This window comes from Dermochelys coriacea, chromosome 1 (assembly GCF_009764565.3).
Source record: "Dermochelys coriacea isolate rDerCor1 chromosome 1, rDerCor1.pri.v4, whole genome shotgun sequence".
NCBI classification, from domain to species: Eukaryota; Metazoa; Chordata; order Testudines; family Dermochelyidae; genus Dermochelys; species Dermochelys coriacea.
The window spans coordinates 322,497,048-322,518,543 of NC_050068.2; the positions used below are offsets into that span (position 1 = coordinate 322,497,048).

The following is a 21,496-nucleotide window of genomic DNA, read 5'->3' on the forward strand; positions in this document are numbered from 1 at the left end:
TCTCACCCACCCACTCCTATGAAAAACCTCACCCATGTCTGAGCTATTGAAATCCTCAAATCATGGTTTAAAGACTTCAAGGAGCAGAGAAGCCTCCCTCAAGTCAACCATGCCCCATGCTACAGAGGAAGGCGAAAAAACTCCAGGGCCTCTCCAATCTGCCCTGGAGGAAAATTCCTTCCCGACCCCAAATATGGCAATCAGCTAAACCCTGAGCATATGGGCAAGATTCACCAGCCAGATACTACAGAAAATTCTTTCCTGGGTAACTCAGATCCCATCCATCTAATATCCTATCTCAGGGGATTAGGCCTATTTACCGTGAATATTTAAAGATCAATTACTTACCAAAATCCCATTATCCCATCATACCATCTCCTCCATAAACTTATCAAGTAGAATCTTAAAACCAGATAGATCTTTTGCCCCCACTGCTTCCCTTGGAAGGCTATTCCAAAACTTCACTCCTCTGATGGTTAAAAACCTTCATCTTGTTAGGGAAGCTTTAATAAGAGGATAGTTGTAACGAACAATCAGCCATCGGAGGCATTGACAATCAAATTGCAGCAACTAAGATCATAGTGCTTTTCTCCCACTGACATATGGATGATGTACATATATAATTTCCATGACCACTTAAGGGAAGTTTATGTGTCTACTTCACCTGCATAGATGAGACGGACTGTATGAAACCTACATAGAATCATAGAATCATAGAATCATAGAATATCAGGGTTGGAAGGGACCCCAGAAGGTCATCTAGTCCAACCCCCTGCTCAAAGCAGGACCAAGTCCCAGTTAAATCATCCCAGCCAGGGCTTTGTCAAGCCTGACCTTAAAAACCTCTAAGGAAGGAGATTCTACCACCTCCCTAGGTAACGCATTCCAGTGTTTCACCACCCTCTTAGTGAAAAAGTTTTTCCTAATATCCAATCTAAACCTCCCCCATTGCAACTTGAGACCATTACTCCTCGTTCTGTCATCTGCTACCATTGAGAACAGTCTAGAGCCATCCTCTTTGAAACCCCCTTTCAGGTAGTTGAAAGCAGCTATCAAATCCCCCCTCATTCTTCTCTTCTGCAGACTAAACAATCCCAGCTCCCTCAGCCTCTCCTCATAAGTCATGTGCTCTAGACCCCTAATCATTTTCGTTGCCCTTCGTTGTACTCTTTCCAATTTATCCACATCCTTCCTGTAGTGTGGGGCCCAAAACTGGACACAGTACTCCAGATGAGGCCTCACCAGTGTCGAATAGAGGGGAACGATCACGTCCCTCGATCTGCTCGCTATGCCCCTACTTATACATCCCAAAATGCCATTGGCCTTCTTGGCAACAAGGGCACACTGCTGACTCATATCCAGCTTCTCGTCCACTGTCACCCCTAGGTCCTTTTCCGCAGAACTGCTGCCGAGCCATTCGGTCCCTAGTCTGTAGCGGTGCATTGGATTCTTCCATCCTAAGTGCAGGACCCTGCACTTATCCTTATTGAACCTCATTAGATTTCTTTTGGCCCAATCCTCCAATTTGTCTAGGTCCTTCTGTATCCTATCCCTCCCCTCCAGCGTATCTACCACTCCTCCCAGTTTAGTATCATCCGCAAATTTGCTGAGAGTGCAATCCACACCATCCTCCAGATCATTTATGAAGATATTGAACAAAACGGGCCCCAGGACCGACCCCTGGGGCACTCCACTTGACACCGGCTGCCAACTAGACATGGAGCCATTGATCACTACCCGTTGAGCCCGACAATCTAGCCAGCTTTCTACCCACCTTATAGTGCATTCATCCAGCCCATACTTCCTTAACTTGCTGACAAGAATGCTGTGGGAGACCGTGTCAAAAGCTTTGCTAAAGTCAAGAAACAATACATCCACTGCTTTCCCTTCATCCACAGAACCAGTAATCTCATCATAAAAGGCGATTAGATTAGTCAGGCATGACCTTCCCTTGGTGAATCCATGCTGACTGTTCCTGATCACTTTCCTCTCCTCTAAGTGCTTCAGGATTGATTCTTTGAGGACCTGCTCCATGATTTTTCCAGGGACTGAGGTGAGGCTGACCGGCCTGTAGTTCCCAGGATCCTCCTTCTTCCCTTTTTTAAAGATGGGCACTACATTAGCCTTTTTCCAGTCATCCGGGACTTCCCCCGTTCGCCACGAGTTTTCAAAGATAATGGCCAAGGGCTCTGCAATCACAGCCGCCAATTCCTTCAGCACTCTCGGATGCAATTCGTCCGGCCCCATGGACTTGTGCACGTCCAGCTTTTCTAAATAGTCCCTAACCACCTCTATCTCTACAGAGGGCTGGCCATCTCTTCCCCATTTTGTGTTGCCCAGCACAGCAGTCTGGGAGCTGACCTTGTTAGTGAAAACAGAAGCAAAAAAAGCATTGAGTACATTAGCTTTTTCCACATCCTCTGTCACTAGCTTGCCTCCCTCATTCAGTAAGGGGCCCACACTTTCCTTGGCTTTCTTCTTGTTGCCAACATACCTGAAGAAACCCTTCTTGTTACTCTTGACATCTCTTGCTAGCTGCAGCTCCAGGTGCGATTTGGCCCTCCTGATATCTTTCCTACATGCCCGAGCAATATTTTTATACTCTTCCCTGGTCATATGTCCAACCTTCCACTTGGATAGCTTGGATTGCAATGGGATTTTGTTTATAGAGGCTGGAAATAAAGCCTAGCGGGTTTCCTAGATGACTTTAACCTGACAAACATCCAAGGACAACCGCCCATAGTCAAATTTGGTGTGCGCAGTTCTGTAACCGTTATGATTTTAACTTTCTTAGATGAAACGTATTTTGGCTAGATCATCTGGTTTATGCTACATAATACTTTTTATACACATCTATTAAATCCAGTTCACCTAGTTACTATGGCAAACATGAGACTCAGCACTTTGCAAATGTCACATTACCCACCAATTTTAAGTTACACAGCCTTTTCTCGGAGTGGTTTTCAGTACATTTGCAGGAAAATATTTATCAATGTTAGGAATGTATATTTAAAATTCACCTTTTTTATTAAGCAGAAATGAGGGCTGGTAAAAAACAAACAAACTGTTTTCCACCAAAATTCTCAAAGACACAAAGGGTGAGAGTCTGTATTGCAAAGCACAGCCCAAAGCACAGCTCTTTGCAGTCTTCCACTCTCAGGCTGCTCCTGGGACTAGAGCAGATCTCAATGAAGTATAGATAGTTGAGGGAAAGGGGCTGTCTAAGGGCATGTCTACACTAGAAACTTACCTATGTTAGACTTCATGTCTACACTACCCACCTTCTGTTGGTGGAGCCCATCCTCACCAGGAGTGCTTCCACCAATTTAAGAGGGGCAATGTGGAGGGCTGAGAGACCGGGCTCTCAGTTCCGCACGCGACTCCTCACTGGTAGCCTGGCTGCTGCCCTCTGGGCTCTCGGCTCCCCACCACTGGAAGTCCAGCTTCACCACCCCCACTCCTGGGCTCTCAGCTCCCCACTGCCAGGAGCCCACCTTGTCCCCACCCCCCCACCGAACTCTCGGCTCTCTGCCACTGAGAGCCCCGCCGGCCCTGGGCTCTTGGCTCCGTGCTCCCAGAAGCCCGACTTCCCCCCAAGGCTTTTAACTCCCCATTGCCAGAAGCCCATCTGTCCACACCCAGAGTCCAGGTGGGCAGCCCAGGAGCCTCTGCACAGCAGCCGGACTCCCTGTGGGGAGCTGGGAGCCTCTGGGCAGCAGCTGGGCTCCCTGTGGGGAGCCTCCATGCAGCTGAGCTCCCCGACGGGAGCCAGAAGCCTAGGCATCAGCCCAGCTGGGAGTGGGGAGCCAAGCAAGCTCAGCTCAGTGGGGAGCCCAGGCAGCAGCTGGGCTGGGAGCCTGGGGAGACAGCCCGGCTTCAAGCAGGGAGCTGGGCTCTAGCTGGAGCCCCCCACCACCCATCTTCCTTGTCAGTTTTAGGCTCCAGCATGGACAGGCCCACCGACAGCAATCTGGGCCCCAGGGCAGAACAGTCAATGGGCCCCCTAGAAAGGGATGGCTGAGGTTTTGGGGCGGTGCTGTGCCTGCTCTGGCTGGTGCCCAGTGAGTGGCTGCCAGCTGTGCTGCTGGTGCCCAGTGAGCTGCCAGCTGCGCACCTGGACACGCTCTTCCAGTACAGCCAGTGTTTCCTCATGCCCGCCCGTTTGCCTTCATCGCTGCCGGCACCACCCCACGCACGCCTAGGAGACCGTGACCTGCCCAGATGATTTAAAAGAACCCAGGACTATGGGTGACGGGTATCAAAGGCGGGGGGAGGCTGTACCTCCCCAAACAGCCTTGCATGGCACCGTTCATGCTCCACATCCAGGCCTCTTCCTGCTTCCCGGGCTGTGCTGCAGGGGGCTCTTCCCCCCAGTGGCTGGGGCCCCAGGCTGGGGCTGGGGAGCTAATGGGAGCCGGGCTGCACCGCGCCGCGCGCTCACCCACCCCGTGCTCTGAGGCTGGTGGCACTTGGGCAGACTGAGGAGTTTGGGGTGGGGGGGCTAGCTGCTGTGCTCAGAGCGGGGGACTCCGGTGGGAGAGGCAGGGCCTTGGGTCGAAGGCATGGTCCAGGCCCGGGGCTAGCCTCCCCAAACCTGGGGTTCACCCACCTCCCATGCCCGAGCCCCTGTGCAATTGCCCCCATCCGTGCCCTCCCAATCAGCAGGTCTGAGCATGGAGCCATGAAATTGACAAGAATGGGAGCCCATAGCTGAAGTAAGTAACCCACGGCGTCCACACGGACACTGCATTGCCGTAACTTCACTCATCTAAACCCTATGTTTCTCGAGAGGTGGAGTTATGATGTTGGTGTAATAGGGCACTTACATCTGTGGACACAAGGCTGTAGTGTGCACAGCGCCATAATTAGATTGACGTAAACTGCCTTATGTTATGACACCTTCTCTTGGGCGGTCCTCTGGGCTGCAAAGCTGCCCAGCATCCCTCCAGAATAGCTCCACCAATCCTACTCCCAACTCTGCCTCCGTCTGCCCCTTACAACAGAGTTTTCCTTTCTTTAAAAATATGTAATGAATTTTTTAGTTTCACTAAATGAAAAAAAAATCATTTTGTTTCACTGTTCTATTGAAAACTGAAAATTTTTAACCAAAATGAAATCTGGTCTGAACCTGGCCCATGTCAGGAGAGTCTGTTGTCAGGAATGATGTCGTTTTGTTCCTTCACCTGCATGGATATTTTATTATATATTTACTTAATCACATTCTCATTGGTTTCTGGGTAAATATTTTTATTATCCTTTGTTAAGGAACCTAGGGACCTTTGGGAATAAGGTCTCCATATATGTATATATTATTAATAAATATTTTAATGACACAAATCAGATAGTGCAAAGGGACTGGTCATTTCACAATTATATTTTCTAAATAGGATCTACTTCAGCTTTTGACACTATAAAAGTTTCTAAGAGGGAAATCCATTTGGAAACACTAAAAGGTAAATCCATCTGTCCTTCAGTTTGCTTAATGCTGTAAAACTCAATAGCTCTGCTCACTCCTGCCTGGTTTTAAAATCATTAGGGAGTAAGTAAGAAAACATGTAAGAACATTTAAGTAAAAATTGGCATTACTGAGGTTCTTGTGTTCCCCGGCTGCTGCTCAGGCACAGAGCAAACAAAGACATAACAGAGCAGCAAAGAAAGATGACAGAAAAGACAAGGAGGCTACATATATCAGGATGTGAGTGTAGTGGCTTCTGCTCAGAAACTTTATAGGTACTCGGAAAAAGAAAAGGAGTACTTGTGGCACCTTAGAGACTAACAAATTTATTAGAGCATAAGCTTTCGTGAGCTACAGCTCACTTCATCGGATGCATTTGGTGGAAAAAACAGAGGGGAGATTGATATACACACACAGAGAACATGAAACAATGGGTTTATCATATACTCTGTAAGGAGAGTGATCACTAAAGATAAGCCATCACCAGCAGCGGGGGGGGGGGGAAGGAGGAAAACCTTTCATGGTGACAAGCAAGGTAGGCTATTTTCAGCAGTTAACAAGAATATCTGAAAAAAGAAAAGGAGTACTTGTGGCACCTTAGAGACTAACAAATTTATTAGAGCATAAGCTTTCGTGAGCTACAGCTCACTTCAAAGTGAGCTGTAGCTCACGAAAGCTTATGCTCTAATAAATTTGCTAGTCTCTAAGGTGCCACAAGTACTCCTTTTCTTTTTGCAAATACAGACTAACACGGCTGCTACTCTGAAACCTGTCATCATTACAAAAGAATATCTGAGGAACAGTGGGGAGTGGGGTGGGGTGAGGTGGGGGGGAGAAAAAACATGGGGAAATAGTTTTACTTTGTGTAATGACTCATCCATTCCCAGTCTCTATTCAAGCCTAAGTTAATTGTATCCAGTTTGCAAATTAATTCCAATTCAGCAGTCTCTCGTTGGAGTCTGTTTCTGAAGCTTTTTTGTTGAAGGATAGCCACTCTTAGGTCTGTAATCGAGTGACCAGAGAGATTGAAGTGTTCTCCAACTGGTTTTTGAATGTTATAATTCTTGACGTCTGATTTGTGTCCATTCATTCTTTTACGTAGAGACTGTCCAGTTTGACCAATGTACATGGCAGAGGGGCATTGCTGGCACATGATGGCATATATCACATTGGTAGATGTGCAGGTGAACGAGCCTCTGATAGTGTGGCTGATGTGATTAGGCCCTATGATGGTGTCCCCTGAATAGATATGTGGACAGAGTTGGCAACGGGCTTTGTTGCAAGGATAGGTTCCTGGGTTGGTGGTTCTGTTGTGTGGTGTGTGGTTGCTGGTGAGTATTTGCTTCAGATTGGGGGGCTGTCTGTAAGCAAGGACTGGCCTGTCTCCCAAGATCTGTGAGAGTGATGGGTCGTCCTTCAGGATAGGTTGTAGATCCTTGATGATGCGTTGGAGAGGTTTTAGTTGGGGGCTGAAGGTGATGGCTAGTGGCGTTCTGTTCTTTTCTTTGTTGGGCCTGTCCTGTAGTAGGTGACTTCTGGGTACTCTTCTGGCTCTGTCAATCTGTTTCTTCACTTCAGCAGGTGGGTATTGTAGTTGTAGGAATGCATGATAGAGATCTTGTAGGTGTTTGTCTCTGTCTGAGGGATTGGAGCAAATGCGGTTATAAACCCATTGTTTCATGTTCTCTGTGTGTGTATTTCAATCTCCCCTCTGTTTTTTCCACCAAATGCATCCGATGAAGTGAGCTGTAGCTCACGAAAGCTTATGCTCTAATAAATTTGTTAGTCTCTAAGCTGCCACAAGTACTCCTTTTCTTTTTCTGAATACAGACTAACATGGCTGCTACTCTGAAACCTGTCTTTATGGGTACTGTGCAGGTTCATAAGTAGAAGGAAGAGTTGGGGCACAGATATGCCAAAATCAGGCATAGAATCATAGGACTGGAAGGGAACTTGAGAGGTCATCTAGTACAGTCCCCTGCACTCATGGCAGGATTAAGTATTATCTAGACCACCCCGACAGGTGTTTGTCTAACCTGTTCTTAAAAATCTCCAATGATGAAGATTCCACAATCTCCCTGGGCGATTTATTCCAGCGTTTAACCATCCTGACAGTTAGGAAGTTTTTCCTAATGTCCAACCTAAACCTCCCTTGCTGCAATTTAAGCCCATTGCTTCTTGTCCTAGCCTCAGAGATTAGGAAAAACAATTTTTCTCGCTACTCCTTGTAACAACCTTCTACATACTTGAAAACTGTTATCATGTCCCCTCTGAGTCTTCTCTTTTCCAGACTAAACAAACCCAATTTTTTCAATCTTCCCTCATAGCTCATGTTTTCTAGACCTTTCATCATTTTTGTTCTTCCCTGGACTTTCTCCAGTTTTCCTACATCCTTCCTGAAATGTGGCTCCCAGAACTGGACACAGTGCTCCAGCCGAGGCCTAATCAGCATGGAGTAGAGAGGAAGAATTACTTCTCGTGTCTTGCTTACAACACTCCTGCTAATACATCCCAGAATGATGTTCACTTTTTTGCTACAGCATTACACTGTTGACAAATATTTAGTTTGTGGTCCACTATGATCTCCCTATCCCTTTCCGCAGTAGTCCTTCCTAGGCAGTCTTTCCCATTTTGTATGTGTGCATATTTTGTATGATGGTTCCTTCCTAAGTGGAGTACTTTGCATTTATCCTTATTGAATTTCATCCCATTTACTTCTCACCATTTCTCCAGTTTGTCCAGATCATTTTGAATTTTAATCCTATCCTCCAGAGCACTTGCAACCCTTCCCAGCTTGGTATCATCTATAAATGTTATAAGTGTACTCTATGCCATTATCTAAATCATTGATGAAGATATTGATCAGAACCAGACCCAGAACCGGACCGGCACGGCCAAGGTGGATCTTCAAGTGGAAGAAAGCTGATGAAAAACAGCATAAGAGAAAGCATCCTCTACTGACATTAACAAGTCAAACATGGTAGAGAGGAGGTTTGCCAGCCACACTTAGGTCCCACTGTCCCAAACACAGCGAATTCACACTTGAGGCAGTGGGGCCATTGGAAATATAGTGAAAACCCTCTAAATCTGATCTGTAGATTATGCAACAGAAGAGGAAGTTTACCCACTAATATGTTGTATTGTAGCATGTAGTGAATGAAAATGAGTTTTTCCCCAAAGATGAATTTATTGCAATCTTCTTTTAATAAAAAAGAGCAGCGCTTGAATAAAATTGATCACAATACTGAACTGCGTAGTGAAATTGAATATGCACAGGTTTAAAGTCAATTCCTTTCAGACAGTTACAGGGGTGATATTTATCTATGTACAAAAACCGACAAATTGCCAAAAGACAATCTATGTTGAACAAGATCTTCAAGTAATCCTTGCACTTTGCTTAGTGGATTTGTTTGGGATGGATACAGCAATTTTTCTCCATTGGCTTGTGCTTATTATCTACTAGATGAGAAAGATCATTCTATTTCTGCTGCTCTGGGTGATTCAAAGATACAAATTCAAAATACAAGTAAAAAAAAAAATCTTCTTTCATGGCAAATTTTTAACGCAACATAGATCAATAAGGGGGACACCGTTAGTTACTTTTGCATGCATGGCTATGATTGGATCCTAAAATTGTACTAGCAGAACAGTATTAAGTTATTTAATGGCCACCAAGTTTTGATCTCCCAGATGTACAAATGCTATGTTCTAGATTTGCCAGAGGTATTTGTGTTGCTCTTGCCATGTATGTATTCTCAGATGTCCTCACTAGCTCCTCAGCCACACTTTCAGGATGTTGCACAACTTTGCCCCAGCTACATCTCAGTCCTTGTTTCTACTAACTCCCCTCCGCATCCTGTGTGCTGCCCACTCCACTATCCTTGATGCTTTTTGTCTCCTTCACCCTTCAGGTTTCTTCTCATGCTGAACTCTCTGTCTGGAACCTTTATGCCTTTTGTAGGGAGAAATTCACCTCGTGCAGAGACCCAGCACAGGGCCTATGCAACCACTTAAATTCTATTTAAACTCATAATTACATAAGGGCTGAAGTGGTGCCTAGGTCTTCTCCTGGTGCTCTGCACAAGAGAAGATTTCACCCCCAAACACTCACCAAAACATCCTTTTCCTCATCGTCTTCAGACTGCTTTTTAAAGCCTACAACTCCAGCTAGCTTTCCACTGTTGATATTGGCTCTGTTGCTATGTATTTCCACTTATTCACCTTGCATGTCCGTTATTTTGGGGGCCTTCATGCTTCCTTATCATAGTTTCTTATGTCTTTCTTATTTAGATTCAATTCTCTAAAGAGAATATCCACTTTCATTGTATGAAGCACCATAACAATGCATGATGCAATAAATACTAATTGTGGCAAATTGCCACACTACTATGATGTCACTTTCTCTTCTTGGGGAGGGTTCAGGGCAGCGTTTCTCACCCCTGAACTGGGGTATTAGCTGCCCAACTAGTGTCCTAGAGAAGGTGAGTGGAGAGGGAGGGACCCAGGCCCGCCCTCTACTCTGGGTCCCAGCCCAGGAGTCCTAGGGATAGCGGTAAACCACTTGAACTAGCAGTTCCTTCCCCTGGGCTACTTCCCTCTCCTGCCCTTCAGCTTGTTGGGCTTCCTGCCCTCCCTCTGCACAAACCAGGTGTCCCTCTATCTAGGGTCTTGGTCTTCTTAGCCCACCGTAGCACTTCTCCAAACTTTCCTCTGCTTCCCTCCAAAATGCTCTCTGCTCCAACACCAATCCACTTGGCTTCAACTCCTTCCCTTGTCTGATTGAAGCAGGGGGGTTTTATCAGGTGACTGGCTTCAGGTGGCCTAATTGGCTTCAGGTGCTCTAATTAAACTATAGCAAACTTTCTTCCCTCTACAGGGAATAAGGCTCCCTTCTAACACTCTCCTGCTGCCCTCTGGCCATATTGTATCACATAATATTATAATAGCCATGCACATGTGATGTTAAGTTCCCAGGAATAGCTAATTATGAATTTATTTGTACTGCACCCAGAGTTGTGCTGGGCACCTCACAGAAGAGATATGTAGACATGGTCTCCTCTATGATTTATCTGCTTCTATAGCCCAGAATAATACAGAGGACTTTTTGGGGTAGCTGCCACAATTTATGAATTCATTTCTAATGTACTGTGTTCCTTAGGTTTTTATCAGGATTGCTGATTTCCATGTACCTCATTCCTAATGAATAGCTGCATTTGGGTTGCTTTTTCATAGTTTACATTTTTTCCAGGGTGAACCTCGTTTTCTTACCTGCCCACCTCTCTAACCTTTTTAGGTCCCTTTTTATTATTTTGCCATCCACACTAGGTTTTGTAACAGCTGACAGTTTAGTATAATTTGTGAGTTTAATTAATGTACCGTTTGCCAAAGAGCATAAGCAGCCAAGTCAATTACACAGCGAAAAAGGAAGAGATGACCTTTACTTAGCTATCAATGTTCAACTAAAAAATTCCTGTTTCACAAAGAAAAAGTACAGAACTCCCAGCCTTTGTAAATATAATAGCATATACAGGGCTACTTTGCTAATTTAACTTGAGTCATTGTCAGAATTAAAGTACATTAATTGCCAAACTAAATAACCCACAAATGAAAAGCAGGCAACTTATGTCTGATCCAAGTAAATGAGAAGCACTGGAAAAAAATTAGACAAACACACAGTACTTTTTTGCCATGATATCTCTATTATATGTACCATGATGTTACTTGACTAGAATTGCCTCAGACATTAAAGGCAATTGCAGGCAGCCAGTTAAAAACAGACTTTATTTAGAACACATGCTTTTTTGACATTTTCATCTTCTATTACATAAAAAAGTGCAATTTTCTGAAGCCCAAGACCAGTCTAATAACATTTGAGCAAAAGCTAGAATTCTCTGACATTATCATCTCTGGGCTATTATTGTGGCAGTAAGAATTAGAGCAGAAAAAACTCTACCATTCTATTAGGAATAATTGCAGTTACTAGTTTGGTCTCCCACTGAGGTTAGAACCAAATGCATCAAGATAGACAATATTCTTATTACTGTTTCTCAAAATCATCTTTGCTTGCACCATTGGTACATAGAAGCATTGCTTTTGGGGACTATCCAGGGTAGCTGCTGCTGGCTTACTCTGCAGAGAAATGATAAAGTTTACTCTCGCTTTAATTAGGCCATTTATTTTTAAGGAGGCCTATGCAGGTAGAGCAAAGATCACCAATGATACAGTAATAGAGCTACACTTTTCCATAGTGATTTGCAATTTTGAGAGTGTCAGTTTTTCACTGTTCAATCTGAGACACTTTAAAAGAGCCTGATATTCAGGAAGAGCTGATCTCCCATGCAAAAAGAAAAGTTATGAATCCCATATTGTTTGTATTTTCATTTCAGAGACAATTTTAAAAAAACACCTCTTACTCCTCCACCCCCCGCACAAAAAAAAGCAGAACTCCATAAAGTTTTTTGTTTGTTTATAAAAGTTCATAGAGTTCTAAAAGTTCTATGAACTTTTTGATTCAACAAAGTACTTAAGCATGTGCCTAAGTCATATTGAAGTCATTGGGCTTAAACTTACCCTTGAAGTGTGCTTTGTTGAATAAAAATGGACTTCAGCACATGCTTATAGTTAAGTACATGCTTAAGTGTTTTGCTGAATATGGGGCCTAACAGTTTTGCTTGGATCCCATTTAGGATAGCTTGAATGAGCTTGAATGAACTTTGAGGAAGTCCCATCTGTCTACACTATTATTTACTATGTGTAAACCATAATTATGAGCTGGGTTAAACTTTGTTATGAGTTGAGTTAATGAAACTGATATGTGAATGCATCATTCACTTCAGATTGCTGCAAGAGAAGTTAAGGGGCCACACCTAAAACAAAGTACAAAGGGTATGTCTACTCTGCAAGGAAAAAACCCTGGCACCGAGTATCAGAGCTTGGGTCAGCTGACAGACTCATGAGGCTTGAGCAATGGGGCCTAAACATACCAGTGTAGATAGGGTGACCAGATGTAAGGGAAAAAATATTGGGACACATGGGGGAAGGAAAAAAAAAAAGCCAGAGTGGCCAAAGCCGCAATATCGGGACAAATGGTGTCCCAACCGTACATTGGTCAGGACACGGGACAAAGACCTAAAAATCGAAACAGTCCCGATAGTCACCCTAAGTGTAGATGTTCCCACTCAGACTGCAGCCCAAGTTTTGAGACCTCCCCCCTTGCTGGATATCAGAGCCCAGGCTCCAGCCCAAGTGGGAATGTCTACACTGCTGTTTTTAGCCCCGCAGCCCAAGCTCCATGTGTCACAATGGCATTTTGGGTGGTCAGACCTAGTGATCAGAGTGGGAGAGTCAGAGTCCAGGCCAGGCCAGAAGGCAACCAGGAGCCAGGCGTCAGAAGGCAGACAGAGTCCAGTTACTGGAGATCCGAGTCCAAGACAGGCCAGAGGGTAAACCATAAGGCATCAGGCAGGCAGGGCCAGAAGCCAGAGTATGGGATCTCTCATGTGCAGGATCTGAAGCAAGACAAGTGGGCAGTGTGTATTGTTGCTCAGACACTCTGTGTCATGGCTTCCTGGCTTAAATACTGGTGCCAGCCCATCAGTGGGCTGTGAGAAGTTGCCACTCAGGTCATGCTGGGTGATGATTCCCACAGGAGGCTAATTTAAGTCTCCTGTGGTGATATCAGTATCCCATAACCCCCAGGGTTCCAGGTTCTAACCCTGCAGTTTCTTCCACCATGAGTCTGAGTCAGTTGGCCAGAGGCTTTTTTGCAGCGTAGATGTACCCTTAGAGTATGCCCAGAAACAAACACCATGTGGGCAGGGTGTTCAATTGGGCGTTTTCCTAACCAGGTATGTGTGGGGAGGGGGTCAAGACGTGAAAGAGAGAGACCGAGAGCAGAGAAAGAAAACAAAGCAGCAGCCTGTAAGTATGATATGACCTGGGAGAAGCTTAGCAAAAGGTCAGGGGTACTGGCTGAAAGGGGCCTGCAATCTAAGAAATTACCCCTTTGCTTTTGGTTCCTCCTGTGTTTGCAGAAGCTAGACATTGTTCATACCTTGTAAATAAACAAGAATGCATCAGATCAAATACCATACTCCATCATGAATTTCTACCCCCAACTGGAGCATGCCCAGGACTCTGAACTTTGACTAGCTGTCAGCTATGACAAGCTGATAAAAGCTTTAATAAATTGCTCTTCCATTTTTTAAAGTATTTTTCCTAAACTTATTTTGATTGAAAATAAATTCCAAATGTCATTACCTTACAAGGTATTGTGAATGTATATGCTGTGGGTAAAATTCAGCCATGTGATGCCCTGCACACTTCAGTTCCAGGGTGCATAGACTTTGTGCTGTCCTGCCCAGTGCTGTATTTCAGACTACAATGTAGGAATGGAAGTAAAGGGACTGTCACATGTCATATGAATAATCATGCTTCCTACATTTGTAGTAAAGTCTTAGAGCTGCCCTATGCCTCTGATGTCACTATCGCTGTAATGATTCAAAGCAGCCACATACACTCAGAAGTGTTTAATTCTATTTTTTAGACAGAAATGGCTGGACACAAACATAGAATTAGTAAATTATCCCAGTCAACGTCTATTTAGAATTTTAGAATTTCTGTTGCAATTTTAAACACCACTCAGTTAGCAAACACCATAAGGGTTTTCACTCATGTGGTTTCTCAGAAGCCCACCAAGTTTTCCTGTCCTCTTCACTGCATAATCTGCTACAAGTGATTTGTGTGAGATGGTTCTCAAGAAAAATAGGCTTGATTCAGCCCTGATCCAATCTGTAATGTAAAGAAATAAACAGGTACATACTGCCCTGTCAAGCTGGCTAATTTGGAATTACACTCCAAAACTGTTCAAGGGGAATTATGTCAGGCTCTAATTTATGGCAAAATACAGATATATCATCCTATCACAGAAAGTGATGCAGATCTTAGGTTCTGGAGGAGGTGTGGTAATTGTATTAATGAGAGGGATATCATCAGGAAAACACTGAAATCACGTGCAGCCCTTGGAACAAGTAAAAAGTGAAAGAAAGAGAGAGCGCCCATGCGAAAAGGAAAAACGTATGTGACTGACGCTAGTTTCATTGCTTACTGTGCTACCAGAAGGTGCTCAGATACCAGAGTGGAATGCATGGCATAAAAACTTAAATAGACACAGAGTGGCCACTCACACATCCCCAGAATCCTGGACTGTCTGATACTTCTGGAAATGGTGTGGCCCCGCCCTCAGCAGTGTGACCATGTGAAGTAATGCCACAGAGGGGACACCGTTTTGAAGAACACGCCACCCTGCCCCCACCAGTGTGACCTCTAATGCACTGTGTCACACCAGTGGCGGGGAAGCAGTGCACTCTTCAAAATAGCATCTCCCATCCAATGCCACATCTAGTTTTGTCTCAGTACTGGTTGGGGGACAACTTTAGAAAAGCAACACTGTCCAGCTGAAAACCAGATGAATGGCCTGCCTAGACAAGAGGCAGTTGTAAAGCAGTTCTCCAGCAACTTTAATTTGCCTTATGAGGGCCTAGAGCCTAGGCAAACCTCTATACACTCTGATGCTTAAACAAGACTCAGGTGGATGGAGATGACCAGAGGCAAGGCTGGATGAGTGATCAAGATATGTCACAGCACGAACACAGAGGAGCACAAATTAACACACTGCTTCTTTCAAGAGACAGACACAAACAAAGGTGAAGGACAACAGAAAAATTAATGAGTTAGTAGAATCTTCTGACTAAGAATGCTAGTTATCTCTTGAATGCCTGGTCTGTGTTAGGAAAATTAACTGTTGCTGACAATGGGTTGAACAATGATTAGGGCGCTACCAAATTCATGATCCATTTTGGTCAATTTCATTGTCATAGGATTGTTAAAATAGTAAATGTCATGATTTCAGCAATTTAAATCTAAAATTTCACGGTATTGTAATTGTAGGAGTCCTGACCCAAAAAGGAGTTGTGGGGAGGTCACAAGGTTATTGTAGGGGGGCTTGTGATGCTGCTACCCTTACTTCTGCGCTGTGGCTGGCGGTGGCACTGCCTTCAGAGCTGGCACCTAGCCAATAGCTGCTGCTTTCTGGCCACACAGCTCTGAAGGGAGCATAGATGTAAGGGTGGCAATACTGCGACCCCCCCTCCAACTCCTTTCTCAGGCAGGACCCCCAATTTGAGAAACGCGGCTCTCCCCTCTGAAATCTGTATAATATAGGGTAAAAGCACACAAAAGACCAGATTTCACTGAGGGAGACTGGATTTCATGGTCCGTGATGCGTTTTTCATGGCCATGAATTTGGTAGGGCTCTAATAATGATGCAGCTGAACCATTACTAAACATAGTTTAGCTGCAAGCATAGCCAAGAACAAGTTGTTAAACTATGGTTTCAGAAACAGCACTTAATTTTATGAACTTAGGCAAGCCTTTTGAATTATCCATGGGGCACAGAGTCGGCATAAGATCACAGGAGAACCATGGGATGCTTCCAATACTCAATGGGGGTGTGAAGATAATGGTAGTTCAGTGCATAATACGAGTATTATTCATATCCACATATTCATATCCATGTCTAATCCTGCTCAGAGTCAAACTAAATGACACGGTGATTAAAACACAAGTGGCCACTGGTTCTACTTTGTCCATATGTACTGCTACCACTGATGAAAATTTAGGAAAAAAATTCTATTGTAAACAAGGCCTGAGAAGTTAAGTGACTTGCCCCAGGTCAACCAGAGAATCAGATGCTGAGTCAGGAAAAGAATCCAGGAGCCAGAGCTTATGTACTCAACTAGAGTAAATCAATGCAGCTCCATTGAAGACAATGTATATCAACTGAGAATCTGGCCTAAACTCTTAGTCTACTGCTCTTTCTAGACCACTATGGTTTAGTCAACTTTCATCCAAATTCCTTGCCCGGCTGATGATAAAAGACTTACAACTATGTTAAAAAAAATCTATGTTGCATGCCCTGTATATTTTTATACCTTATATGAGTGGTGTTAGTTTTTGCAAATAGAAATAGTAATTGCTCAGTTGGGTCTGATCGACAATGTCCTTAAACCAAAACAAAGGCTATTTGTTGTATTTTTTCCAGTTGATCTCCAATTAATTATTATTAAAATCTGTTATATAGTCCTTTTAAGATTGACTCATTTTTAAATTTTCTATCTTTCTTCATGCTTTGCTATGGAGTTTACTCCGAGAGATAGAAAGCAGATACCTGTATAGCAGCTGCTTTTAGTATTTCATATTCCTCTTCTTTCTTTGCATAATAACTTTCCAGACCTGTAGGGAACATAACATGAAAAGGAGACGCCAGCAGCTGATAACAAAACACGAGTTTCATTCAAATGTGCAAATTATGTTTATTTATTTCTAAATGAAAAACTAAGCAAAAAGTCTGCTGCATACTCACATGTTAAATTTCCCAGAGGCTCGTCTAACTGGCATCAGTAGACTGTTCCTATAAGGTTTTGTAGAACATGTTTCCTTTCATAGAGAACAGAGTACCAATGTGCTAGGAGCTATGCAAGCACAGAGGAGGAGACAGTCCCTGCCCTGAAGAGCTTACAGTGCTATTCTTCTGTTAAAATGCTATTTAAATTTGGATGTAGCTCTTTTGGGTATTAACAAAGAGGGGAGGAAAATGCTAATGCTTTTCTATTGTTATTTATTGGTTGGTGTCAGTTTGTTAAAGGGGGTAGGACATGCACATACAGATAAAGGTGGTTATTTTAATATACTGTGGACAAATAGATAAAGAAATACATGGCATATGGGTCTCAATTAAATGTATGCACTTAAATGTGCATCATTCACTAGGAAATACCAAAGTAAGGGGGTGAAGACAAGGGGAAAGGATGTTGCTTAGGGGAATTTAAAGGCCAACTTATGCCCCAGCCATGCATGGATGTGCTAGGAAGTGGAGAGCATGCTGAGAGACCCTGTCATATGCATAGAGACCTCTGCACATATGCATACAGGGCAGAAGCCATATGGGGGAGACAATCAATCCTCCACCCTTAAAAGCACCTCTGCAAGCAGCTGCATGGTAGCATGAGCATAGGCTATGCACCCTTTCTGACAGTTGTAGCAACAAGCACTGTAGTCTGCACACACCAGCCACCCCGAGCCAGATGTGAAAAGTTATTTAGGAGCCTAAAAATGCAGCTAAGCACCTGGTGCAATTTTTAAAAGCACTTTGGTGCCTAACTCCTAGTGAAACCAGTGGCTAGGAACTTGGCCACTTCTAAAAATCCCACTAAGTGTCTATGTGCATCTTTAAGCACCTAAATACTTTTACAAATCTGGCCCGATGATAGCAAAGACCTTAATCCTTCCTTCTTCTCTGCTCTGGAGTGCAGGCATGCCCTTCATTCAGTGCTCTAAGCAGCCATCATTTAGCCCTAAATGTTTAAAAGAAGAGTTCCCAATACCTGAGCACATAGCTAATGTAAGTGGCAACTGCATCTGTTTCCATACAGGTGGGAGTCTTGCCTGAGTAACAATTTCATGACTGGGCCCCATATTAACACTATGTAACTTTACCTGTATACACATAATGTTCATCTGGTTCTCTTACTTTTCCAGGAAACAGAAACTAACATACTACCCTGATGGAGCCTTGTAAGAATGTTGCTAAGCCAGCTAGTTTTTTGTCTCCCCCAAATGTTGTCCCATGCATTGACACATCAGAAAAAACAGTCTCAACTTTTTTATGAAAAGCAGCAGTCTACCTTTCGATGGTTCTGTTGCCTTTCTCTGTCATTTGGGCCCGCTTTTGCTGCCACTGAAATCAGTGGCATCACTTTTTATGGGGTACCAGCCCAAGCAGTAATTAAATTACAGGGGCTGCTGCCACAACAGTTTACTCCAATGTAACTCTTATTGACACCATTGGACTTGCACTTGGTTTATACTAGCATAAGTGAGATCAGAATCAAGACCATGGTCTTCAAAATAAAGGATAAAGGATACTTATTAGAAAATGCACAGGAGCCTGAGTTTGCCAAGCTCATACTGCAAGACTGTTTTAGTCAGGCGGGTTTTTGGTTTATTATTATCCTGACTTTGGAGACAATTTTTTTGAGATGGTTGGTTGGTGACCCCCCCCCCTTTTTTTTTGGTCTTTTAATTTGGCGTTATAGGCAAGGAGAGGCTCTACAAAGAGCAGAATATGTTCTAAGCTGCTTTCCATTCTGAGTTTTTTAATAATGATTTTACACAGTACTTAGCCCCTTATGATCAAAAGTTACCTTCATAACGGAGTTTAAAATATGAGCAGTTAACAACCCCAAATGAAATGAAATTAGAAATTCTCAAGTGTACACTACTAGCACAACTCACTGAGGTAGCAGCCAAGAACTCACTACCTGAATGCTAATTTTCTTAATTAGGAAAAAAAACCCTCTGCCTTCAACTATTTTTCTCTTTCCTTATGTCATTTTCTTAGTTTTATTCCTTTAATTACATCCTTATTAACATTATAGTTCCTCATAAAACAAACATATCTTTTGATTATTTTATTTTTCTTTAAATAATATAATTTGTTCTAATCCACTGGAAGGTGACGAGGGAGAGCAACTGTCAACGTCAAGAATAGGGGAGTGCTGGGTGCAAGACACAGCTGGAGCGTACCTGGTTGTGGTCAGACAGTGCTTGTTTGTGCCATAATTTTTTTAACCTTTTGAGATCTGAGCAGAATCATGGCTGTTGTTGCTTTATGGAATGCAGATCTATAATTTCGGCTCTAAACACAGCAGCAAATTAGGTCACCTTAACAGAAATTTGAGAAAGAGTCACCAGCAGGTTCAGTTCCAGGAGGTTCTAAGGCAGTGGTGGGCAATTCGCGCCGCTTCCCGCAGCTCTCATTGGCCTGGAACAGAGAACCGCGGTCACTGGAAGCTGTGGGCGGCCGTGCCTGCGGATGGTCAATGTAAACAAACTATCTCATGGCCTGCCAGTGGATTACCCTGATGGGCCACCTGTGGCCCACAGATTGCCCACCACTCTTCTAAAGCCTAGAAAAAGAGAGGCATCTTACAGTGCATTTAAGGCTATGACCCTAAAGTATGGATCATATGAGCTGACCCCACTGCCCACAGAGAGTTATTCTGACTTGTGTGAGTGAAGGGGACCCCTGCACAAAGCAGCTTGCAGGATTGGGGCCTAAGAGTGCTCAGGTTCTGATATATGTCTGACAGAAATTAATTAGAGGTCACAGCCTGTTACTGGGACTTAACTTTTACCTCCGGACAGACACTCACAGCAGTCCTGCCATAAACACGTGAGGTGGCTGGGCATAAGCAAAGAGGCAGTCTTTGAGGTAACCAGGACCTTAACCAGCACCTTGAGAAGTGTATAGGTAGCCATTCAATGGTAAAGAGTACTGATGTATATGTTCAGCAGTCTGCCCTACTCAAAAGGTGGGTAAACATATTCTATAGTAGTCGAAGCATTTCATTGTCAATCAAAGTTATGACCAGCAAGAAGGCCATGCAAATGTCTAATTTTCCAGTAAAAGATGTGTATAATCCTGGTGAGAATGTGTCTGAGAGAAAATAGTGAAATCTCTTCTAACTATGGCTGTCAAGCAATTAAAAAAAATTGCACTTAATTATGAGATTAAAAAATAATCACAATTAATCGCAGTTTTAATTGCGCGGTTAAACAATAATAGAATACTAATTTAAATTTATTATACATATTTTGGATGGTTTTCTACATTTTCAAATATACCAGTTTCAATTACACTACAGGATACGAAGTATACAGTGCTCACTTTGTATTATTTTTTATTACAAATATTTATTACAAATATGTAAAAAAAGATAAGCAAAAGAAATGGTAAGTTTCAATTCACTTCATACAAGTATGGTATTGCAATCTCTTTATCATGAAAGTGCAACTTACAGATGTAGAATTTTTTTTTTACTTAACTGCACTCAAAAACAAAACTATGTAAAACTTTAGAGCCTACAAGTTGACGCATGAAAGGGTACATGAATGTTTAGCACATCTGGCACATAAATACCTTGCAAGACTGGATACAACAGTGCCACGGGAATACCTGTTCTCCCTTTCAGGTGACACTGTAAATAAGAAGTGGGCAGTATTATCACCCGTAAATGTAAACAAACTTGTTTGTCTTAGCGATTAGCGAATAAGAAGTAGGACTGAGTGGACTTTTTTTAGGTGAATTGAAAAATAGTATTTCTTTTGTTTATCTTTTTTGACAGTGTAAATATTTTTGAACAAAAAGAATAATATAAAGTGAGCACTGTATGCTTTGTATTCTGTGTTGTAATTGAAATCAATACATTTTAAAATATAGAAAAGCATGCAAAAATGTATAATAAATTTAAATTGGTATTCTATTGTTGTTTAATAGTGCGATTAAAACTTTGATTAATCGTGACTTTTTGAATCTAGTTAATTTGTTTTGAGTTAATCACTTGAGTTAACCGTGATTAATTCGCAGCCCTACTTCTAACTATCTTGGATTTTTTATAGCACCCATCATTATAGTATTTTTACCAGATGAAGATCTAAGATTAGTTCTGGCTATTGGCACTAGCTGTGAGTTCTGGAGCAGTTTTTGTGTTAAAAGAAAACACAAGTGATATGGTCTCCTGGATAGGTGACCAAACTGTGCGCATGTCGACACTGCAATTAAACACCTGTGACTGGCCCAAGTCAGCTGATTCAGGGTCGTGTGGCTCAGGCTACAGGGCTGTAAAATTGCAATGTGGAGCCCAAGCAGTGGGATCTTGCATGGGGAGAGGGTCCAAGAACCCCAGCTCCACTCTGGGCCCAAATGTCTACACTGCAATTTTACAGCCCTGTAGACCAAGTCTGAGTCAGCTGACATGGGCCAGGCCTAGGTATTTAATTGCAACATAGAGATACCCTGTGAGATAGGCCACCCAAGTTCAACTCCTGCCTCTGTGAATCTCTACTTCTGTGACTTTAGACAAATCACTTAACACATCTGTGCCTCAATTTCTCTCTGCCTCTAAAATAGAATAGTAATGT

The 21,496-nt window shown here is 43.2% G+C and overlaps 1 long non-coding RNA gene across 1 annotated transcript in view; it reads right to left on the reverse strand.

The window, feature by feature from the left end:
* Positions 1-14,142: 14,142 nt before the first annotated feature.
* LOC122456575 overlaps positions 14,143-21,496 on the reverse strand; it is a 54,227-nt gene continuing 46,873 nt past the window's right edge. The window contains exons 3-4 of the long non-coding RNA XR_006275519.1: positions 16,683-16,747; positions 14,143-14,245 (exon numbers count right to left, since the gene is read on the reverse strand). This is a non-coding gene — a long non-coding RNA (uncharacterized LOC122456575). The remainder of the gene's footprint in view (positions 14,246-16,682; positions 16,748-21,496) is intronic.